Source organism: Phyllostomus hastatus, unplaced genomic scaffold (genome assembly GCF_019186645.2).
Source record: "Phyllostomus hastatus isolate PE091 unplaced genomic scaffold, TTU_PhHast_1.1 phas_scaffold_28, whole genome shotgun sequence".
Taxonomy (NCBI): Eukaryota; Metazoa; Chordata; class Mammalia; order Chiroptera; family Phyllostomidae; genus Phyllostomus; species Phyllostomus hastatus.
In genome coordinates, this window is record NW_025334022.1 from 2,183,935 (window position 1) to 2,206,260 (window position 22,326).

General features: G+C 39.7%; 1 protein-coding gene across 4 annotated transcripts in view; it reads right to left on the reverse strand.

Annotated features, from left to right (window-relative positions):
• The window catches only part of AMOT (angiomotin), a 70,987-nt gene extending 49,942 nt beyond the window's left edge, over positions 1-21,045 (reverse strand). For all 4 annotated transcript variants that reach the window (XR_006783274.1, XM_045817696.1, XM_045817697.1 and 1 more), the window contains exons 1-2: positions 20,603-21,045; positions 13,055-13,124 (exon numbers count right to left, since the gene is read on the reverse strand). The gene's annotated coding sequence lies outside the window, so the exon portion shown is untranslated. The remainder of the gene's footprint in view (positions 1-13,054; positions 13,125-20,602) is intronic.
• Between the last annotated feature and the right edge of the window lie 1,281 nt (positions 21,046-22,326).

The following is a 22,326-nucleotide window of genomic DNA, read 5'->3' on the forward strand; positions in this document are numbered from 1 at the left end:
ATCAATGGCCCATTCATTCTTACCGGAGTAGCAAAGGCAACTACCCTTCTCAATGCATAGGAGCAACCCTTGTCCTTCAAGAGGATGCCCCCACTTGCTTTCTCAGCACTTGCACAGCTCTAGTATCTCTGCAAAAGGAAAAGACTAGATTCACACTATAGAGATTAGCTGCAAACACTGACCAGATATGGATTTGAGATATAGTTCTCAGTTCTAAATACCATTTTGTCCCTCAGAAAAGGCCTGCAGGTCCCACCAAAATGTTTATCAAACAGGCATTTGTGTTCAGGTGGTGTTCACATGATCCACATACTGATTTTCTGTCCTGGCTTATCCGTGACTCACTCTTATCACTTAAAGGAAAGGCTTTAACCTGCACCAGAGACACCATTTGTGGAGCAAGGCAATGCAAACAAAGCACACATGCATCTCTGTATTTTGAGAGCATGTCCAAAACATCCAAATTTTTAAAAAATCCACAAAACCACACAGTGATTAATTTAACATTATTGCCTTGCAACATTGCCAAAAATAAACTGAACAGATACAGAGTGAGCAAACATGGAAATCTATCTTTCCACCTTGTTTCAGCCCAATGTGTAATCACAGTCAAAAGCAAAACAGTCTCTAATCTACAAGGTAATTATTTGGGGGTGTCTTCCCTAATTTCAAAGAGAGGAACTTGTAATTGGAATCAAAGCTGGACTGTTGACACAGCTATGGCAAATAACCACTGTGCTTCTATTGTCCAATTCTGAACACAAGTTGTCTTTTTTTTTTTTTCAACTGAAACATGCAGAAAACAGCCCAAGTCTTTTAAACTAGAACCCCTGGATAAAAACTACCATATAATTCTTTGCCAATACTATTTAGGTTCTTCATGTTAATCTTGATGGGCTTGCTCCTGATGCCTAGCTCCTCACCAAGAAAACTTTACTTGTCCAAAGTCTTACTCTCTTCCCTTAATTTTATCCTCTCTCTTTCATATCCTTTTGAAAACCCAAATAATTTTATGTCAATCAGACACAGACTGTCCCTCCCCATTACCACACCCCCTGGCCTTTTTTGTTTTTGTTTAAAAGAGGAAAAGAACTCAGCCTAAGGAAAAAAAAAAGCTTTGATTTCTCTCCAGTTTGCTGATGTTTTTTCTTAAAGAACTTACATTAATCTACACATTAAGAGTAACATAAAAAGGAAGACACTACCCCATTTATTTATTAGAGAAATGAAAGGAAAATATTCCTGTTCTCATGTGCAAGAACTAAAGTGGTATGAACTCTGCAACCTTTAATCTGCCCACAGCTTTAATCACAGCAACTGCTAGGGGTCTGACATCATCTTCAATCAGTAAAATAACCTTGCTTTTCCTGCACACACTATTTCTGAGGATATTTGATAGAGGAAGATAGGATATCCATGGTTTTCTCTTTAAAAGTGCAATTTGAGTCTATATATTCAAGTTCTGTAATAATAACAGGGCAGCAAGGTCCAACTAAATTCTCACTCCATTTGCATTCATTGGCCTCTTCCAGTATACCTGGGAGATGGAGCCAAAACACATTAGTGAGAGCCCAAAGTTTTCCAAGCCAAGTCCCAGAAAATCAACATTACAAGGTGGCCAGGGCAGACCCAATTTCTACCCTTCAAATAAATTTTGAAATATGCCTATAAGACCTTCTCTCTACCCCTTCTATCTTCTCCTCCTATTCTGCCCATCCCACACTCCACCAACCAGGATGAAAAATCTAAGTCTAAGAAACCTGTTTCTCTGCAAAATCTTGGTCAACTTGTTCAAACAATTTTACTTCCAGCTAAATTGAAAGAAGCCAGTTCAAAGTTTTCCCTATATCTGCATGTATGTACATGTGCATAACACACACACACACACACGCACACGCACACATGCACAAACTTCCCAAACAAAAAGAGAGGCAAAACGGCCCACTGAATTATCTCATGTTCTCTGAGATTGGTCCATATTGTGGCCTGAAGTGTCTAGCGAACAGCTTTCCCAACAGTCTTGTAACTCAAGATACTAATTCACTTCCTTTGAGAACTAAAAAACAATGGCAATCTACAGGTTATTCCTAAACTTTCAGTGGATAATAGGCAGGCAGTATAAATACCATGGTTAAGAGCCCAGGCCCAGAGTTACCCTGTCCAAGTTGAAATACTGGATCTATGGCTTACTAACAGACCTCATATGTGTCTCTTGATGTCCTCAAGTCTCAAATTTCACCATCTGCAAAATAGGGATAATGGTGCTTACACCTCATAAAGTTTTTATAAAGATGAAATCAGATGATCCCTGTAAAGTGTAAACACAGAGCTTGGTACATAGTAAAGGCTCAATAAAAGTTAGCTGTTAATATTATTATTTCTTTTTTTTTTCCCCTTAAACACTTTTTTTTAATCATTGTTCATATACAGTTTTCTCCTTTTTACTCCCAATCCAGTCCCCCCCCTCCCACCCTCCCCACTTCCCTCCCATTACCACCCTCCCCTTAGTCTATGACCATGTGTCCTTTAAGTTTGTTCCTGTGAACCCTTCCCTCTGTCCCCTTAAATTCCCTCTTCTCTCCCCTCCAGTCACCATCAGCCTGTCCTCTATTTCAGTGTCTTTGGTTACATTTTGCTTGTTTCTTTGTTTTGTTATTTAGGTTCCTGTTAAAGGTGAGATCATATGGTATTTGTCTTTCACTGCCTGGCTTGTTTCGCTTAGCATAATGTTTTCTAGCTCCATCCACGCTGTTGCAAAGGGTAGGAGCTCCTTCTTTCTTTCTGCTGCATAGAATTCCATTGTGTAAATGTACCATAGTTTTTTGATCCATTCATTTACTGATGGGCATCTAGGTTGCTTCCAGCACCTAGCTATTGTAAATTGTGCTGCTATGAACATTGGGATGCATAGGTTCTTTTGAATTGGTGTTTTAGTATTCTTAGGATAGAGTCCCAGCAGTGGAATTGCAGGGTCAAAAGGCAGATCCATTTTTAGTTTTCTGAGGAAGTTCCATATTGCTTTCCATAGTGGTTGTACCAGTCTGCAGTCCCACCAACAGTGCACTAGGGTCCCCTTTTCTCCACAACCTCTCCAACACTTGCTGTTTGTTGCTTTGTTTATGATGGCCATTCTGTCTGGTGTGAAGTGGTATCTCATTGTGGTTTTAATTTGCATCTCTCTGATAGCTAGCGATATTGAACATCGTTTCATGTGTCTTTGGATTTTCTGTATGTCCTCCTTGGAGAAGTGTCTGTTCAAGTCCGTTGCCCACTTTTTAATTGGATTCCTTGTCTTCTTAGAGTGCAGTCGTGTAAGTTCTCTATATATTTTGGAGATTAGACCCTTGTCTGAGGTGTCATTGGCAAATACGTTTTCCCATAGAGTTGGTTCTCTTTTAATTTTCATACTGTTTTCTTTAGCTGTGCAGAAGCTTTTAATTTTGATGAGGTCCCGTTTGTTTACTCTTTCCTTTATGTCCCTTGCTCTAGGGGACACATCAGTAAAAAAGTCTCTTCATGAAATATCTGAGATTTTCCTACCTACGTTCTCCTCTAGGACTTTAATGGTGTTATGTTTTATATTTAAGTCTTTTATCCACCTTGAATTTATTTTTGTATATGGTGTAAGTTGGTGCTCAAGTTTCATTTTTTTTGCACGTGGCTGTCCAGTTCTCCCAACACCATTTGTTGAAGAGGCTATTTTTATTCCATTTTATGTTGCTGCCTCCTTTGTCAAATATTAATTGACCATAGAGACTTGGGCTTATTTCTGGGCTCTCTGTTCTGTTCCATTGGTCTATGTGCCTGTTTTTACGCCAGTACCAGGCTGTTTTGATTACAGTAGCCTTGTAATATAGTTTAGTGTCGGGTATTGTGATCCCTCCTACTTTACTCTTCTTTCTCAATATTGCAGCAGCTATTCGGGGTCGTTTATAATTCCATATAAATTTTTTGAAGTGTTTGTTCTATGTCTGTGAAATATGCCATTGGTACTTTAATAGGAATTGCATTGAATGTGTAAATTGCTTTGGGTAGTATGGACATTTTGATGATATTAATTCTTCCAATCCATGAACACGGTATATGTTTCCATTTGTTTCTGTCTTCCTTGATTTCTGTCTTCAGTGTTGTGTAGTTTTCTGAATACAGGTCTTTTACCTCTTTGGTTAGGTTTATTCCTAGATATTTTATTTTTTCTTTTTTGCTATTTCAAATGGGATTTTTTCCTTGATCTCTGCTTCTGCTGTTTCATTGTTGGTGTTCAGAAATGCCCTTGATTTCTGGATATTGACTTTGTATCCCGCTGTTTTGCCAAATTCATTTATTAGGTCAAGCAGTTTTTTGGTAGAGTCAATAGGATTTTCTATGTATACTATCATGTCATCTGCAAACAGTGATAGTTTTGTTTCCTCCTTTCCGATTTGATGCCTTTTATTTCTTTTTCTTGTCTGATTGCTGTGGCTAAAACTTCCACTACTATATTGAATAGAAGTGGTAAAAGTGGACAGCCTTGTCTTGTTCCTGATCTTAATGGAAAAGGTTTTAATTTTTGCCCATTCAGAATGATGTTGGCTGAAGGTCTCTCATATATGGCCTTTATTATTTTGAGGAATGCTCCCTCTATTCCCACTTTGCCGAGTGTTTTTATCATGAGTGGGTGCTGTACCTTATCAAATGCTTTTTCTGCATCAATTGATATGATAATGTGATTTTTCTCTTTGCTTTTGTTTATGTGATGTATTACATTTACTGACTTGCGAATATTGAACCATCCTTGCATCCCTGGAATGAATCCCACTTGGTCATGGTGTATAATCTTTTTAATGTATTGTTGGATGCGGTTTGCCAGTATTTTGTTGAGGATTTTAGCATCAATGTTCATCAGGGATATTGGCCTGAAGTTTTCTTTCTTTGTTGTGTCTTTATTTGGTTTTGGAATTAGGATGATGTTGGCGTCATAAAAAGAGTTTGGGAGATTCCCATCTTTTTGGATTTTTTGGAATAGTCTGTGAAGGATAGGGGTTAGCTCTTCCTTAAATGCTTTGTAGAATTCTCCTGTGAAACCATCTGGTCCAGGGCTTTTGTGTGTTGGGAGTTTTTTGATTACTGCTTCAATTTCTTTGGTTGTTATTGGGCTGTTCATACTTTCTGCTTCTTTTTCATTGAGTTTTGGAAGATTGTATTTTTCTAGAAAGTTGTCCATTTCATCTAGGTTTTCAAATTTTTTGGCATACAGTTCTTCGTAGTAATTTCTTACAATGCTTTGTATTTCTGTGGTATCTGTTGTAATCTCTCCTCTTTCATTTCTGATTGTGTTTATTTGGGTCTTCTCTCTTTTTTTCTTGATGAGTCTGCTTAAAGGCTTGTCGATTTTGTTTATCTTTTCAAAGAACCAGCTCTTGGATTCATTGATCCTTAGAATTGTGCTTCTAGTCTCTATATCATTTAATTCTGCTCTGATCTTGCTTATTTCCTTCCTTCTGCTTGCTCTGGGCTGTCTTTGTTGTTGTTCCTCGAGTTCTTGAAGACGTAGCGTTAGGTTGTTTGTTTGGAATATTTCTACCTTTTTTAAGTGGGCCTGTATCGTTATGAACTTCCCTCTCAGAACTGCCTTGGCTGTGTCCCATAAGTTTTGGGTTGTTGTGAGTTCGTTTTCATTTGTTTCCAGAAACATTTTGATTTCTTCCCTAATATCACTCTTGACCCATTCATTGTTTAATAGCATGCTATTTAATCTCCATGATTTTGAGTGTTTTTGGTTTTTTTCCTTCGGGTTGGTTTCTAGCTTCAGTCCCTTGTGGTCTGAGAAAATGCTTAGTATGATTTCAATTTTCTTGAAATTCTTGAGGCTTGTTTTGTGTCCTATCATGTGGTCTATCTTTGAGAATGTTCCATGTACATTTGAAAAGAATGTATATTTAGCTTCTTTTGGATGGAGGGCTCGGTATATATCAGTAAAGTCCATTTCATCAAGGGTATTGTTCAATGCCACAATATCTTTGTTGATATTTTGTTTAGAAGATCTCTCCATTTTTGATAGTGGGGTGTTAAAATATCCCACTATAATTGTGTTGCTGTCCATATCTTTCTTGAAGTCCTCTAAGATTTTCTTTATGTATTTGGGTGCTCCTATGTTGGGTGCATATATATTTACAATATTTATGTCTTCTTGATGGATTCTTCCCTTGAGTATTATGAAGTGACCTTCTGGGTCTCTCTTTATGGACCTTTTTTGGAAGTCTATTTCGTCTGATATGAGTATTGCTACCCCAGCTTTTTTTTCCTGTCCATTTGCTTGGAAGATTTGTTTCCAGCCCTTCACTTTCAGCCTGTGTAGGTCTTTTTATCCTGAGGTGGGTCTCTTGTAGACAGCACATATGTGGGTCATTTTTTCTTATCCAATCAGCTATTCTATGTCTTTTGATTGGAGCATTTAATCCATTTACCTTTAAGGTTATTATTGATAGGTACTTATTCATTGTCTTTTATGTACGTGTGTTCCTCTCTCTCTCTCTCTCTTTCTTCTGTCCTCCTTAAAGCAGTCCTTTTAGAATCTCTTGCAGAGCTGGTTTAGTGGAGGTGTATTCTTTTAGACTTCTTTTGTCTGGGAAGCTTTTTATTTGGCCTTCTATCTTGATCGAGAGCCTTGCTGGATATAGTAGCCTTGGTTGCAGACCTCTGGTTCTCATTACCTGGAGTATTTCTTGCCATTCTCTTCTGGCTTGAAGTGTTTCCATGGAGAAGTCAGCTGTTAGCCTTATTGGGGCTCCCTTGTATGTTACTTCCTTCTTCTCCCTTGCTGCCTTTAAGATTCTCTCTTTGTCTTGAAATTTTGTCATTTTAATTATGATGTGCTTTGGGGTGGTTCTCTTTGGGTTCCTCTTGATTGGGACTCTCCGTGTTTCCTGGATTTGTGTGACTTTTTCTCTCGTCAAATTAGGGAAGTTCTCCTTCATTACTTGTTCAACCAGGTTTTCGATCCCTTGCTTTTCTTCTTCACCTTCTGGTATCCCTATTATACGGATATTATTACGTTTCATATTGTCTTGCATTTCTCTTAATCCCTCCTCATTCTTTCTGAGCCTCTTTTCCTTTTGTTGCTCTTTCTGGATGCTGTTTTCCACTTTGTCCTCCAGCTCACTAATCCTATCTTCTGCTTCATCAATCTTGCTTCTCATTCCTTCTACTGTGTTCTTCAGTTCAGAAATTGTATTCTTCATTTCCTCTTGACCTTTGTTGAGAGTTTCTATTTCCTTTTTCATGTTTATATAGTTTGCAGTGAGATTGATGTAGTTTCCCTCTCATTTCTGAAAGCTCATTGTGAGTTCATTGAACTTCCTGGTAATCATTGTTTTGAACTCACTATCTGATAGTTGAGTTGCCTCTATTTCATTTAGCATTTTTCCTGAGGCTTCCTTGTTTCCCTTCAGTTGGGGGTTTGTTTCTTTGTTTTCTCATTGTTCGTGGGTTTCTTCTTTGTTCTTCTTGTTTGTTAATTTGATCTGTTCTGATTCCCTGTAATTCTGGTGTGAACTTCTGTGGTAGAATTTTTGTGTGTTTCAGTGGTGCAATCTCCTTCGTGTATCCTGGTGGTCACAGCTTCCCCCTACTCTTTTTTGGGATCAGTTGGCGGAGTAAGGCAAAATGGTTTAAAACAGCAAGATAGTGTACTATGATATTTACTTTAGCAGCCAGTAGAGAAGAGATGGGTTATCCTTTGGCTCCTTATAGTGTAGCCGTGATCCTCCACCCCACTATCCACATTTTAGAAAGGATGGAAAGAAGGTAAGACTCTTATTGGGGCCGAGAGGATTGTTAGTGGATCTAGAAAGCTGTGAGGCTGTGGGAGGTCAGCTTCTAAGGTAGGGTTGGACTAAAGATTAGTATATAGGAGTAGTGAGTAAAAGAATAGAGACAACCCCCACAATAGTATAGTTCAGAAAATTGCAAAGTGGGCTGAGATCAGGTAGGGGTATTGAGAAGCATTTACAATTGTATGGACTAGGTCTTACTAGCAGTCATAGTAAAGTGACAGTCTTGTGGCAGAATCGATGAGGTCTAGATAACAAGAATAAAGAGTATAGAACCTTGAGAAGTGTATTAATGGAACGCAGATGAAGGATAGTAACTTATCAACACCTTGTGACTGAGATACCAGGGGGAACCTATCAAATGACAGTATAACCAGCCAAGCAAAGAAGATTATACAGAAAGAAAAAGAATACCAAAATATTATTAAAATAAACAATGTCGGAAAAGTGAGAAAAAGATAATACAAATTTACAGTAACTTGCAAGATTAAAACAAAAGGAAAGAAAAGCAGAAGATGTGCAGGAGAGGTAAATTTGGAGTGGAAAGAATAATATTAGGTTGAATGGAAGAGAAACATAAGGGTTTGCGAGATAAAAATAATGAGAATTGAAAAAATAGTCACATAAAACACAAGATAAAATCAGTCAACCAACAACAGCCAGAGAAACGAATCAAAACCAAACAAAACCAACAAACAAACAAACAAACAAACAAACAAACAAAAAACCTCTTGTTGGTTTCTAACTGGCCAGACCAGTTTTTCTGATCTTGCTAGCTTCAGCTGGCTGAGGGGCCTTTGAAATGCTTCTCTCTCTCACAACCAGAACTCAGCAAGTCTGTCAGGTACCCGGGGCACTCCCAAAAACACTGGCGCGCAAGAGTCAAGTCTTCCCGACGAAGGTGCGGGAGCCCAGCCGTTTCCAGCTCCATGTTCCCCGCCGAACGGCTCTCCGACGGAATATTGGCACCTTTCCTGGCTCTCCCGGTCGGGCTGGCTGGAAATCTCTGAGCCACCACTGAAGGAACGCACCCAGCCCCTCGTCCCTCCTGGGATCGAAGCGCGCGATTCTGGCCTTCCTATTGGGCGTGAGCCGAGCACGGCGGGCTTGTGCTCTCTACCGATCTGCACTTCCACGGGGCTAGAGATGCCCCTGGTCCTGTCGGCTAGAGGCTCTCACTTCTCGTTCTCTGGGTGGGTTTTCATATTCCCTGGGCAATTTTTTCTCAGTCCAACTGGCCAATCTGTTCCTTCTAGCAACCCGTTCTCCCCTGGAGTTGCTCATCCCCGTATTCGGGGGAGGGAGGGAGCAGCAACTTCCCTCTCCCGGGAGCCCTGGGGCAGAGCCCGGAGCACCGGGCGGGCCTGGGGTCTGTGCACCCCCAGACCCCGCGCTGATCTCTGGGCCCCTTTTGTCCTGTAGCCATCTCCTTACTGTCTGGTTTTCCAGTGAGTGCAATAATTTCTGATGTCCTGCTTTCAAAAGTGATTCGGCAACCCAGCCCACTTGCTCTGCCTCTCCACCGATCCACGAGTTTCCCCCCTCTTCACAGAAGCCGAGAAAAACGCTGCCTAGAGTAAAGCTGCCATCTTCCTCCTCTGTTAATATTATTATTTCAATGTGGCTTTTTTTCCTAGAAGGCTGCAGCAATTTTATAAAGTAAGGTTGTTTTTGTAAAACCTTTATTTTCAACTCAGCCTGTATGCAGAGGTTCTTCAGTCAGTGGATGTACAAACAAGAAAAACTTTTGGGAGACCATCCAGTGGTCCGACCCCCTCTTTTTATAAATGAAGACACCAGAGCTTAAAAGTGGTCAGAGCTAGGGCTAGAATACAGGTTTTATTATTCATAGGAGAATAGTACTTCCACTAAAATACAGGGTCTGGCACAAATAATGTCCCTTTTTTATTACAAATTTTTATTACAAAATCATATAAACATGTAATTATGTAACAAACAATATCACACTCAAGCACAACATGACATTTTAGGTGAAATGTTCAAATTGTTGTCCATGTTGTGTGAGAGATTCACATACCCTACCAACCACACTTAAGCAAGTCTTACTTCTGCCAGACCCTGTTTATTATATAGTATATTAGCTTACACATTGGAGATGTTTAATAAATATTTATTAAATTGAATTGACTCTAGTTTTAAGAGACTATGACCTGGCTTAATGATACCGCCAATTTTTCAATTCAACTGGAAGTAAAATGACAATGGCAGTGGGGGAAATCCAAATAGGTAAGAGGGATGTATTTAGTAAAAAGTATGGCAGCAGAAGCACCTTACACAGTCTCTCCTTTTTAGATGAGGATATACAGATAGGTCAGGGAGTAAGAGGAACCTCCACTGATCAATGTTTCCAGGCCCCTGTTCTAGGTATTGTCAATATAATAACTTGGTCCTTACTCTTACTTATGTCTAACACTAGCTTAAGTAAAAGCTTTGGGTCAGCCCCATCTCTTTGCTCCTATCTCTACCTCAATCTAGATTAGGTTAGAAATTTGTTTTAAGAACCACAGTAAGGCCTTGGCATTTCCAAATCTTACTGAGAATCAGTGTCACTTATCTGTTTCTGAGATGGCAACTTAAAGGTATGCTCAATTTGATCCCAGTTTTATTTTTCTGTATTATAAAGCAATTAAGTTATCATGTTAAAAGTCAACAAAATTGATTAACCCTAAAATGTATACTACTGGGTGACTAGAAAAATACTGTTGCCACCAGCCCTCCACCTCTCTCCACACACATCAGTTCCAAGGGAGGAATAAATAGAACAAGCTATCACATTCCATTTCTTCTTGCCTCAGGAAGAGTATAAGCAGTCCACAAAATCAGACGGAGCATAAACTGAGAAAAGTTTCAGAATATAGCTAGAAGCTGTCTGCTTTACCAATATCCTCTCTTCAATGGCATACTACCCACTTTTATTTTTACCTTATTTTATAAGTAATATATGCACAATACGCAAATACTTATAACAAAGAAAAATCACTCACAATCTTAACAACTAAACCCAAACATTGTTAACATAGAATATTTCCTTTAGCTTTTTTTCTTTGTGTATTTGTGTTTTTGCAAAGCAATGAAATATGAATGTACATATAACTTTGGATCCTACATTTCACTTTATTATAAGCACCTTCTCCACGTTGGGGCATGAAGTTCATAACAAACATTGCAATGACTGTGTAATAGTCCATTAAATGAGTGTATCAAGATTCACTTACCTATTTTCCAATTATTCAGACATTTAAATTGCTTTTAATTTTGTTCTAATCTAAATAAAGTTACAAAAACATCTTTGTGATTTAGTCTTTTTTCAATATTTTGGATTGTTTCCTAATGATAAAATCCCAAAACTAAAATTAATGAGTCAAGAAGCATGAATGCTTTTTACCCACTAAAAAAGTAAACAGACTAAAAACCCACTAAACCCACTAAAAAGGTAAAACTAGCATAACACCAAAGCCCCATGAAATCTTCCCTTCACTTAATGAAAAGTTATCTTCCTCCCATTTCTCCACCACAGCAAAGCAGGAGTCCCAGGAAGGAAAAGAGCCAAGAGAAGCAGTGTAGTAGTATCCCAGTGGCTTTCAAAATGGCAGAGTGGAATATGGGCTCCCTTGTGAATCCAGCTTGCATGCACTTGTCCCAAATTGCCACCCAGACAAGAAGCTAATTAGTAAAAGCATCAGGTGGGTAAGAACAGGTTCATGGCCTCTCCTTTTGAAGAGGCCTGTAATGGTTTATCTCATGTTTCATTTTTGCCTTTGGAATGAATGATCTGACAGTCAGCTTGAAGGCATTCATTCAGTTCTATTGACCCAACCTGCTAAATTCTCAGAATTAAATGGATTAAATTGGTTAGTTTTCAGATACCAATATTCAATATATTTTAAAGGACAATGTGCTATATAGATCTAAGCATACATAACCAATGAGCCTGTGTACCTCTGTTTTCAGCCACAGTTAAAGGAGGTACATTTAAGGTCAGCACAATTTAATATTATATGGCTAAGTGGCACCTGTCTTAAATGGTCAATGTGTTATAGACAGAGGTTTGTTTATTTGCACACTCAACCATAAAAGTCATCTAGTCCTAAGGCAAGGGAGGAAACAGGCCAGAGATGCCTTAGCAAGAGCAGACACAACAGGCATTTCTTCCCCAGGCTGCTTAGTGAGAATTCTCTGAATAGGATAATGCTTTCCACCTTCTCCTTTAAGGTTTTTCCCTAGTCCTCCTCCATCATCCCCCTGTCCCCAACTCCACTCAACATGGAAAACTAATTCTCTCTCCTCAGTGTTTCTACTGGACTTTATATACATCTCTATTAGGGCACTTATCATACCTTATTTTCTACAAACATTTATCAAGCACTTAACTATAGCCAGACACTGTATAGGCCCTAGGGTGGATTTTAAAAAGAGAAATAACACAGAGTCCAGTCCTCAAGGAGCTCCAAGTCAAGCAGTGGGGCAGGATCCAACAGGAAACCAGAGGTATAAGCAGATTGCTCTGGCAACACAGAGGACCCTGCAAAAACTCTGAGCCACCTAAGCAAAGCTTTGCAGAAGAAAAGACCTATGAGCTGTGTAAGAGACATGGAATCTGATAACCAACTTGAGGTTGGGGAACATGGAAAGGAAGGTATCAAAGATAGGTTGAGATATATTTTGGAGAGTGATTAGCATATGAATAACAGCTAAGGTCAAAGAGTGGGCTGGACCACATAGAGCAGGAACAGAATGGAACCAAAGATGAATCTAGGTTGGGACCCTGAAAATAAGTGAGCACATGTTAGGTACTTTGCAAGTGTCAGAGTGAGAGAGAAATCCTTTTATTTACCCATGGCTCTCCCCCTGCACCCCTTCCCCTTATACCTTCTATCTAGACCTTGGGATACACTGCTCCAGGAATGAAAGTCCCTAGTTGGAATACAGAAAGGAAAAAGAAGTTAATTTTTGTCCTTTAAGCCTCTAAGTACCCAGGCAGAAATCACTGTAATAGTTTGATCCAGAAAATGAAGTTGCTAGACTAGAAGATCTTAGAAAGCATGGGCTAAGTGCAAGTTTTTACTGTCATTCCTAACAGCCAGAACTTTAATTGGTAGATAAAATATGCTTAATAATTGCATATTGAGTAAATAACAACTTCCCAAAGACTTTCCTAGAGTCAACAGAAGAAGAGAAAAGGAATGAAAGTCAGAGAATAGCAATAACAATAATACCATTACCTTTACTTTCTCAGTCTTTCTTCTAAGACGAAATCTCTTTCACTTCTGTTATTTGTCCTTCGCAGCAGCTCTGTGAGGAAATAAAGGCAGATGTGATTAATTTCATTTTACAACTGCCAAAGCTTAGATCCAGGGCAGATAGCTAATGATAACTAATTTGACCAAGGTTTCACCACGGCTCACTGGTGGGGCCAGAATAAGAATCCAGGTCTTGTGACTTCCTGCCCTGTGCTGGCTTATTAGACACAAACCTCTACAGAATTGACTCTTAAATACTGGACTCTCCAGTATTTAAGAGGACAGTTCACAAGATAAATTCATTAGGAAAATAGATTTCCCCCAAACTCCAACAGTACCATGAACAAGTTAGTGGACTGCACCTAGAAGAAAATTTCCCCTTACCAACACTGTAACAGCTAAATATAATTTGCAGCGGTGCTCCTCTAACATAATTGGGAGTTCCCTGTTTTGCTGTACCCCTTTAGAAGGGAGTCCCATTTGCCTTCAGTCTGTTTTTTTGTGGCTGAGTGGGGCTCAGGTGCTGACTACAGGTGTGGAATCCAGCAGGTGCAGGGACAGGAGCCAACGTTTCATATCTTCATACCAAAGGGCCTGAGTCATTCCCCAAAGTCAGCCCTCCTCACCCTGACTTGCAAGCCATAAGAACCTGCCTTGACTGAGTTGCCATTGCAAACAAAACTAAATCTAGACCCTGCTTTCCCAGGAAAGACTAGAGTAAAATCAATTAAACTACAAGTAATATAACCCAGCCAAATTGACCACTCTCCAAAACTCTAGTGCAGACATATGCTGCAGGTATAGTGTCAGGGAATATATGTACAGAATGACTGACTCTTACTATTTTGGGGGAAAGTGAGCATCACAGCATACCCACATTACATATTTAGCTACTGAGCACTTATTCTATTTCAAATGGCCCTGAAACCTCAGGAGCAAGCATTCATTCACTTTAAAAAGGTGGAGTACAAAAGAAATAACATGCTAGGAATCCTGTGCTCCAGTTCCCATCACTCTCCTTCAGGCTGCCAAGGGATAACTACTGGTCTAGTCACAAAGAGTACTGGGTCAGAAAAGTCATCACATTGACCTAATGGAAGCCTAACTGAGAGCCCAAGGCAAATAAAATGTTCTTGGGAGTAAAGGGGTATCATCAGAATTTTTTCAGGTCCAAAAATTGTTTGCTTTAAAAAAATTTGCCTCTCCCAAATGCATACACACAGAGCAAACACAAACTAACTGAAGAAAAAAAAATGTTATCTTAATAAAATGGTTTGTTGTCATTTGTCATATTTCTCCAATTCATACAGAAAACTCAAATTAATAAGCTTTGGTTTACAGTCCATGCTCAAGAAAGTAAACCTGGCTACTAAACTGAAATGTGATCATAGTATATAAACAGATTGAAACAAAAATCTGAACTAAAAACATAATGTAATAATGAGAAAATTAGATTTCTTCATATAGGTAATTTAAATAATTTCCCCCACCTGTGATTTTATCGCAGGTTCCTATCACATGAAAAAACGTGTTATTAATTCAATACAAACACATGGCTCTTAAAAACAACCCAAATGATTAATAACATACTAATTAGCTTCCTAATAGAGAAGGTTTTAATTGAACTATTCTATAATAACCTTCATCAAAGTTTCCAGGGCAACTTCACAAAAGGATGTCAAACCTGACCCATATTTTTATGCCCTTAAAAATAATTCTCAATGCACAGAAACACAAAAAAGCTTATTTCTTTTCAATGCTGTTAACACTCAGGCTACTAAATTTTCTGATGTCAGCAATCCCCTTCCCACAAATATTCCAAGTATGCACAACCGTCATTCTCCTTTCAATTATGTGGTTTCTCTGCTCCTTTACTGATTGAGTCCAGGCCTCTCAGATAATGAGAATCATGTGCAGGGAAAATGTGCTCTTAAAAAACACATACATCAGTTTAATCTTCATTATGATGGGAGGGGAAATCATTTGTTCATATCAAAATGATCAAAATGTATAGGTTGCTATGAGTTATACAAAGAAAAAAAAGATTGGTTTCATTGCCTAAACTTGGGGGGCAGTTATTGTGATCTGAAGCAACACCAATACAAATAAGAGAGACCCCCCAAAACACACCCTTTCCAGCTTGGACACACTTATATTTAATGTTATCTTAATGTTGCTTTGGGGGGTATTTAAGTCCTGACATACACATGGAAATGAGCCACAAATTGTACAGCAAGCATAAATATTCCATTATTAATAAAAGCCAGCTGTGTATAAAACACAATGGCTGGGTTTCAGTTACTGGCTATCATCAGTATGTGTTGTGTCACAAGCAAATATTACTCAAAACTTTCTCCTTTAAAACACCCACACACTTACATACAGATAGACACACAGAAATTTGCTTTACTCTTTTTAATCTTCTGGAAGAGCTCTGAAGAACTCATTAAACTTTATGGTACATTCCAACTAATGTCTCTTTTGTAAGCTATTTTTAATCACCTTGGGGGATGTCAGAGTCCTCTTACTAGAACTTCAACTTACCCCATAGAATGAAATGTTTAATTATTTTAAGAACCAAGAGGGTCAATAATACAAATAATGGTACAACCAATTACAGTCAATAAGGCAATGAAGCAAAGGACACTGTAAGAGAGCAAATCTTATTGAAAGTCAACACCTGCTCAGGACCCTATAATATGCGTGCTGTGCCATCATGCAAACACCTTTCTTCCAATGACCTCAAAGCTTGTGCCCAATATGAAGCATGCCTGAACACCTCTGTGAAGTATTAATATCCTTACTTCCCAGAAGAGTAACTGAAACTCATAGTAGCTAATTCATTTACCCTGGCTCACATGGAAAATCAGAGAAGGTTGGGCAGAGAAACCAGATGCTAGCTTCAAGTCACACAGTGTAATGATATTTCATGAAGTGAGGGCAATAGTGAAAGTGACTTTACAAATGTGAAGGACAATAGATAGAGTTGAAAATCTACCAAAAAGTAGATTTTCAGAAATTATCTTAGGAGATATTAGCAAATATATCCATCTGCATTTCCCCATGAATACATATCATAAAAAATGTTCCTGTACTGAATTTGGTACTAAGTACTAAAAAATCTATACTTCATCTTCCTACTCTAATTAAAGAAGTTTAATCCAATTTACGATAAACCACCGGTTTCCAAAAATGAGTCCATCAAAAAATTGAAGATCATATGTATAACTTTACTATCAAAGGAAAATTAAAGGACCCTGTAACTAAACTTCCACTATATGGTGAATGTCTCAAACGAAGAACCCATTTAAAGTGTGTTATCTTACTACACCTACATCTCTATTTAATTGTCTACAGTCCTTAGTTTCCTTACTACTGTTTTGTGCAACTTAAATGTATTGTTTTCAAAGCTGTAAAATCTTTGTGTGTTCTTGCTTTGCTTTTCTCATTTGGGAGATTTCATAGTCTACGCAAATTTGTACCCTCTTGATTGGACATCATGCTGCAGTGATTTGAGGCTCATTGTTAGTGATTTAGACAAAGCAAACTGAACCCTCATTTGCTTTTTGCTTAAAAAGAACGATGGAGGAGTGATGGCAGGTGAAGAAAGTATAATTAATAGCCCTGCTAGCTGCATGATCACACCTAGTCTCTCCTGGCATTCGAGAAATAAACATGTGATTTTTCATGTAAATTCAGCCAGGTTCTGACTTCATGCCTCCACACAGGTTTACAAAGATAAGTCTTAGGTGGGCACCTATTTAAAAGCAACAGTGGACATTTCTATGACTATGTAAAATTCACGTAAGTTCAGAAACAAGGACTGAAAGGAACTAGAAAAAAATGAAAGCAGGTGATCTGTTAGATGATGAGATTCTTGACAAAGTTTTGGGCAGGGTCTTAGGTTTTTAATTAGATATGCTGTTAAAATAAAAAACAGAATGCATTTATATTGATATATCATTCCAGACTTTTACAAAATATCCATATGACATGATTGTATTTCTTACAACCGTTGTACCCCATTCTAGTAGGAATCATTCATATTCACACCAGAAACCGAGGCCTAGGAAGAGAACCATAAACTCCTGAAAACTGGTTCTCAAAATCACCCTGCCCAACCCTCACAATTCACAGAGGAAGAAATTTGCTAAGGGTGGTAAACTGAATAGCTTCCTAGATTTAAGTTGCTGTTATTTACCTAAAGCAATTTTCTGTTTCCTTGGGTTAGTCAAATACAACAACAGAAATTAAAATATTTCACATATATGGTGTAGACCTTCCCATTATTGCAGTTACAAAAATCTGTGAAATCTGATTTATTTCCAGAAAGTCATACTAGCTCCCTTCTATAAGTGGTTGTAGGCTAGGACTAAATGTGGCCAGCATTATTACAGGCCAAAATGATTCAGACAATTAATTCCATCCCATGCAACAAAAATGTTTCAAAGGACAACTAATGAATGGCCTTACTTAATTCAAACAAAATCATTACAACAAAATTCTAATGTCTCCTGTTCTGCAATACATGTTTCTGAGAAGGCTCAGTTACAGTGAATTTTTATATATCAACTAATAGCTCAAAGGCACTAAATAGGAAAGCTAGTTCTTTCAAAGAAACCTGTAGTGATTATTTTATAAAGCAAATTACCTCCTATTTTCCATTTTTTAAGACTAGATTTTATGTGTTGTGAGTGGACAGGGCAACTTGCCTCCTTTCTCTGGTTTAAAAGGGTTCCAAAACCCACCACAAAGCAGAGTAATACAGTATAAACAGTCTGTTTATTGAACTCTTTGTTCCTTAGACCGAATTCTAACCCTTGACTTGGGGGTAGGAGCCTAGAATTTAGACCCAAGTCTACAAAAGACAACAAGGAATAAAGAAGTAAGCAAGACTGAAGACATCATCTCAGAGTAGTAAACCAACAACAACAAAAATTTCTGGGGACCAGAAATCCATGGAACACAATTCTAAACAAGTTGGTTTAGTCCCAAGCTAATTAACTTGTCAAGCAGATCTTCAAACCCACTGGATCCATGGGGATAAAAAGGTGATATAATAGGAGATCTGGTAACATTTACCAATTTACTATCCTAAAAGGCTCGGTCATGGACACACATACCTCTCCCCACCCTTTTCAGTGGTTTTAAGCTAATGGGTACAAAGGACAATGTCTTCCAGACTGTCCCTAAAAATAGGCTGTTCTTATGCATTCCAAGTGCTCAGCCCACATGGAGGAAGCTACCTGGCCATAGGCATTTCCAAAGAGGGAATATATCCTCTATTCCTCCTCATTGGTAAACACCCCCACAACCAACAAAATAAAAGAACTTCTAATTATCCTGAGAATGTAGGAGAAAGAAAAAAGAAATCTTAAAAGGGAAGTAGAAGAGTGTGAAAAACTCTTGTCTCCAAATGGAAAAAAACACATTAAAAAGCTGGATCAAAGGAAGAAAGGGGGATGGGGGAAGACTGCTTAATTACAAAGACACCCTTTTAAAGAAGGCACAGGCCCTGGGAGAGCTTTAGGAGAGGCTAAGAAGCAGATGTACCTACTTAGAATTCTGGCACTCAGTGGGACCTCAAGGTCATAGTATCCATCCCTCTGCTTTCTGAATAGATTGTTCTTAAGGCATTCTAGAAAGACTCTGATTCATTCTTTACAAAACTTCAGATAAAGTAACTCCACAAGAATCCTTGGTTGTCCATCAGTCTAATAAATCCTATTTCATAAACCAGAAATGCGATTTCAATTTCCAAATTCGAAAGAGTACTGAATATGATTTTAAAATTCCCTTCTAAAAATTTTAAATAAGTAAACAGATACACAGATTTCACATAAAAACTCTATATACAAGCATGGTCAAACATTTACTTCATATCGAGAATATTGAAGTTAGGAAAAGCACTTTCAATTTTAGAGACCCAGTTTTTTTCAAAGAAAGAAGTATCTTAAAATGAAGTATGATGTAGGGCCACAGACAGTCTGTAAATGACACAGCATGAACCCATACAAAATAGCTGGAACCTGAGTTATCATCTGTAAATAGATGCAACTACTTTACAACCACCTGGCTATTAAAATGTCCCAGGACAGTTATAAAATATAGTTTGGTCCGGCCAACTTATCCCTCTCAGCTGATGTGAAACATGATAGCCTTTAAAATTGTCACCCTGTAAGGTTCCTTCTCTCCCTTCCTGCTTTCCTTTCCCCCATTAAAATCAACCAATGAAATTATTTTAAGATATAAGTCAATAATTTGTTCCCAAATAAGCAATGGGGTTGTAAACATCTTGGTAACAGGTCTTTGAACACCGCCATTCTTGTAAGTCTGCCGTGCTTGCCCAATTGGAGATAGGTGAAAGATGGGTGAAGATTTATTCCCCATCCAAAATGGCATCTCAAATTATTCTTAGCTGCTAAATGAGGGTGCTGAAAGGTCTAACTGAGGTGGCTTCAGAAAGGTTGGCTTGAGAAAGTAGTATTCACAAGCCTAGCTCAAGAAGACTTAAATAACCTTAGTCCTCCATTATTGAAGATTATGGTGATTATCTTCCTCTCTGAATGGGAGAAGAGGGTTATATTAAAAAAAAAGTTTTACAATGCCTCCCAACTTCCACTCTTCATAGTGGGGCAGAAGGAAGAGAGAAGAACAAATCAGACATTCCAAGGTGTCAGAAAATTCTTTCTAAAATACATGCTAGAGATTAGAAATGCTGTTTCTCACAAACTTTCCCTTTCCTCTCTCATTTGATTGTATTTCATCCCTTACTGCAAATTATTATTATATTACTAGTAGTAATTTACCAGGGATTGCTCACAATCTACAAAGACTGTCACTTTCCCTTCTCTTCATTTTCATATATGGACAAGTCCATGTTGCTGTTGAAGCACCAACATAGTGACCCAGGCTTGGGACCCTGAAGACACCTGCACAATCCCACAAAACTAATCATTAACATATAAGGCAGATAAGAGGCAACCTCCTACACACACACACACACACACACACACACACACACACGCACGAGTGTTATTATTGTAGATTACTCCCAGACTTCAAGGCTTCAAGAATTCAGGGCCCTCAGGGGATGGGAGTGTGAGCTCCCACCCCAGCCCCAAGCATTTAGGAGGAATGCATCTAGCAATCTGAGATAAGCACAGACTTCCCTGCTAAGCTAAATGTAGATTTCAAGTTCCCTCAAGTTTTTAATTTCTTTTGTGCTTCACAACCTCGAGACCTACCTTCCTACAAGAACCCCAGGAGGCAAGAAAGTACCACCAAGTTGTGGTACCCACTAGCATCTGGTACCCACTAGCATCTCCATAGGACGGGAAAGGGGCACCCATTTTTAACCAATTTAACTTGCTGCACATCTCGGAAAACTCATGACCAGCTGCTAAGAAAATATAAAACATGGGTATCCCCACACGCTTGTAGATCGACTCACACCGAGGGCATGGTCAAGTTCATGCCACCATGGATCCTGCCCCAGTTCCCCACAAAAATTAACCACGAGTCTCCTACCCCTGAAGGCAACGAAGACAAGGTGATGACTCTCGTTCAAGTGGCTTCGTTCCTGGGCCAAAGGCCAGGGATGAGCAGGGGGGAAGCCCCAACCCCCGGCTGCTCCTCTCCTCGCTGCTCTCTACGGGTCCTCCTCGGTGGCGGTGGACAGGCAGGATACCGGGCCGGAGGGTGGGGCAGCGGATGGTAGGAGGCAAGACAGATTGGAGGTGGGAGTGAAAGGGGCAGTGAGAACCAAGAGAAGATGAAGCGAAAGAGAGAGGAGATGAAGAAATAAATCAGGGACAACCAGCTAGGGGAGTCAGAAATCTCCTCGGAAGGAAGGGGCGTGACTGCGAGGAAGGCAGCTCCAGGGCAAAGGATAGGAGGTAGGGAAGGGGAAGGAATGGGTGGCTTTTCTTTAAGCGGTGAGCGGCTAGAACCGCCCAGGAGCAGGAGGCTGGGTGGGGGTGGGGGGGGGGTGGGGATGGGGGTGGGGGGGTCGGGAGGATGGACTATGGTAGGGGGCGGAGTCGAGGGCGGGGACTAAAGGGAGGGAGCCTACTTTGACCCTGGAGCCAGGGGGGCGGTGGGTAAGAGGGGAAGGAAGAGAGGCGGGGCCAGAGGGCGGGGGAAGTGTCAAACGAATGAACAGCGGGGTCCCGCCCCTTCGGCGAAAGCTCCGGGTCCTCGCTCTTATCCTATTAACGTGGCACCATTCGGTTACAGTCTACACGAGGACTGGCTGGAAGGAAGGAAAGGGTTTTGCAAGACAACAATAATAATCTACAGCAACAGCGCAGCAGAGTCGCGTGGGAGAGCCAGTACAGCTCCTCACCCCACAGCAGGAGGAAGGGAAAAAAAATAGAAATGCTGAAAAGTCGCTTCTCGCAAAGCTTACTTAAAATATGCGGAAAGGAGCAGCACTCCGCTCGTTTGTTTTCCTTCCCCTCTTGCTTTCTATTGCCAGCAGGCCCCCACCCAGGTGGCAGCACTGGGAGGCACCCTCTTTTCTTCTTCCCCACCCCCACGTACCCACCCCCCTCCCAGTGGCGGCCGCGCTAGCGTCAAGGATGGCGTGGGAGGAACTCTGGGGAGTCTCCGCCTCTTGGAAGGGCTTGACGTCCGACCTGGTGCAGCAAGCGAAGTGTAAGCCCCACCCACCATTTTTTGCAACTACCGGTTGGTGAAACCTAGCCTAGGATTTGCTTGCAATTGGTCGCATACGCCATCGATCCAATCCTTTTTTCCCACCCGCCCTCCAAATTAATGAAACCAAACAAGAGGCTATTGTCTAGCTCTCCATTCTCCCCCAGCTACAGCTGAGAAGAAAAAGATGAGGCGCTTGACTTCTCAGAATCCTAAGAGTGTGTCGGCCGGCTCCCGTGCACCCTTATGGCATTGCCTTGCCCTTTGGGAATAGGTTAACTTTTGTTTCCCTTTTATTCATTAAGCCATGAGGGGGGTAAAGTACGTGAAGTGTCATCACGTTTCCTTACAGCGAAAAAAATGATGTTGCTTAAGAACACAAGATTAAGAACATCATCCTGGGACACTGAAAATCAACCATTTTACATGTGGGAAATGCAAGCACAAAGAAACAGTGCAGGGGTAGTAAACAGAAACTTGTCAAATAACATGGAATTTGGAAGTAAAGAACTCATATAGGACTGTAGCACTTATCAGCTAATTGTGCGACTTTTTAATTATTTTTTAAAGATTTTTATTTACTTATTTATTTTAGA